Source organism: Triticum dicoccoides, chromosome 7B, assembly GCF_002162155.2.
Source record: "Triticum dicoccoides isolate Atlit2015 ecotype Zavitan chromosome 7B, WEW_v2.0, whole genome shotgun sequence".
NCBI lineage: Eukaryota > Viridiplantae > Streptophyta > Magnoliopsida > Poales > Poaceae > Triticum > Triticum dicoccoides.
In genome coordinates, this window is record NC_041393.1 from 61,798,589 (window position 1) to 61,801,576 (window position 2,988).

Sequence of the window (2,988 nt, forward strand, 5' to 3'; positions counted from 1 at the left end):
TGCGCGTCCATGATCCCACGGATTGCAACTGGAAGTATCTGCGTCATCAGCACGTGACAGTCGTGAGACTTCATCCCGCTGAACTTCTGCTTCGCTGGGTCTAGGTATCTGCTTATCTTCCCCGCGTAACCGTAAGGAAGTTTTACTCCTAGGAGGCAGGTGAAAAACTGCTCGATCTCCTCCTGACTTAGAGTGAAGCACGCGGGAGGGTAGTCATTTCCGGTCTTCTTGGCCTTTTTGCCTTTGCGACGACTTTCTGTGTCCTGCTTCGCCTCATCATCATCATCATCATCATCATCATCATCATCATCATCATCATCATCATCATCATCATCATCATCATATATAGCGTGAAGCTCCTGCCTGATGCCCATTGATTTCAAGTCTGCCCTTGCTTTCGGCCCATCTTTCGAGCCGCGGTGGTTGTCTTGCTGCCCTTCCTCATTTCTTGCCCGGCCCGCATGGACGACTTCGTAGTCATCTTCATCACCTTGCCACCGATAGCCATCCATGAAACCACGCAACAGCAGGTGGTCCCGCACCTGCCCGGAATCCGGGTCCGCAATAAGGCTCTTCAGCTTGCATCTTCGACACGGACATCTTATCTCCGTCTCGTTCTTTTGAAGCATCTCGGCCTTCGCGGACCTCAAAAACCTATTCACGATGCCTTCGGTCATCGTGCGGACCATGGTCGCCTGCGGGGTAGAGCAAAACGATATTTTAGAACCAAACAAAAATTTGGCATGACCTTCCCTAAAAATAGGACCAAAAAGAATGCTTAATGCCAAAATTCTCGCCGAAACGGAAATGAATCAACATTCCGGCAAAATATTGGCAACTATCGCATATCAAATACCGGTACACCTCCAAACACAAACACATATGCAACACCATAAACATATGCAACACCACGAACATACATAGATCTAGCTAGGCCGTAAAAAGTGCATGTGCACATTGTTGTAAGGAGAACAACCTAAATATAGCTTCCCCCCTTACTTACCTATTAAAACAAGGTAATTTAACCACTTAATTTGAATGAATCTATGGTGGAAATGAGGTGAAAAAGAGGAGGCACCCGAGACAAGGAGGAGGTGGAGAGAATGAAGTGGGGAGAAAGTGAGTGTGTGGGTAGGAGAGGCTGTCCCAAATATCTTGTTGCTGCCCACTTACTAATGGCGCACCTCTTGCATGGTGCGCCATTAGTAGTTACAACTACTAATGGCGCACTTAAGCAGGATGCGCCATTAGTATGTTTGGATAGGCGCACTAGTTCAAAAAAAAAATCCTATACTAATGGCGCACCCACTGCCTGGTGCGCCATTAGTAGTTACAACTACTAATGGCGCACTTGGGCAGGATGCGCCATTAGTATGTTTGGACAGGTGCACTAGTTAAAAAAAAAATTTGATACTAATGGCGCACCCGTAGCATGGTGCGCCATTAGTTGTTTAAACTCTAATGGCGCATCAGATTATGGTGCGCCATTAGTATATACTAATGGCGCACTATCTTTCCGGTGCGCCATTAGTGTCAATCGCATCTATAGCCATTTTCCTAGTAGTGGCTAGGCAAGGTTTTGATTTTCGGTTTGTGAAATTTTCCGCCCTAGGCTGAGATGGCCGAATTTCGGCCATTTTCAAAAATTTCGTTCGAAATTTGACCAAATATTGGCTGAAATTTGATCAAAATTTGACCCATAATCTACTCCCTCTGTCCCATAATGTAAGACGTTTTTTGACACTATATTATGGGACGGAGGGAGTATTTTTTGCCGGAAAGTAAATTTCGCCCCAGGCCGAGATGGCCAAAATTCCTTTTTTCTTCGGCCGAAATTCAAAACACAGGTGCTAGGTAATGAAATGTTCTAGTATGGTAGATTTCATGTTAATGTAGTACTTTGTTTAATTATGAAATGAACTAGTTTAATTGTGTGTTTCAAATGATTTTGTGTGCAAAAATATGTGTTCGAATTTTTTTGGGATGAAATTTCAGGAGATCTACTAGATGAAGAAAACTTTAATCACCTAATATATTTCACTTTTTGAAATAAAAGATTCGTTTTGGACTTTTTAGGATAGGGGGTCTGCTAGAGTTTGTTCCTACATTTTTCTTGGATGACAGTTTATAACAATAGAAATGAACGCGACCGTTGCAAATGTTTTGCCATTTCTCTCCAGTATGTAGCGCGTATTTACCTCCAAAGGAGGGCAAACTACAATCTACTCCCTTTGTTCCAAAATATAGGACGTTCTATTTTGAATTTCGATCGTCAATCTCTTGTAGGAGTACAATATTTCTTTCCACCTACCCAGTCACAATCACAAGAAAGAGCTTCTGAATACAAAATGTCTATTATTTTATTTTGAGCGAACAATGTGTCTATTGTTGAATTAACTATTGATCAAATAAGAATTCGGACATTGACAGACGACATTTTGCAGAGAGTGGGTAACTGAGTACGCATAGACAGTGTGACCAAAGTTGGAAAAGTGGTGCCCTGTTGTGTGATCCCTTCTTGGATAAGAAACGCTAGAACGCTGGATTTCTATGTTTTTGCAAGTGCGCCCATAGAGAAAGGCCAGACTTTGTCTTTCTCAGAGAAAAGATATCGGGCGTATCAGCATTCAGCAGAAACAAAGCAGCGCTTCAGAGAAATGGAGTCCCGGAAACGAAGAGGACAGGAGACTACAAAACACTTTCTGAAAGGTTGGGGAATGAGGACAGTCTCGTGTGAAATTTTTTTTTCTTCCAAATTTCTCTACTTTTCTTTTCATAGTACAACAAACTGGTCACTTTCCAACTTCCTTTTTTCTTAAACAAGGCAAATGCTTTGCCCGTTTCATTAATAAAAAGAAGATTTGTCGCCCGGTTAATTAGGGAAAACTGGGCAAAACCCAATACACCCTCGGGGCCAAGCCCACTCGACACCTCCATCCAACAAGGGAGAAGCCCAAACTCGGCGACAACACAACAAGAAACGCCAAC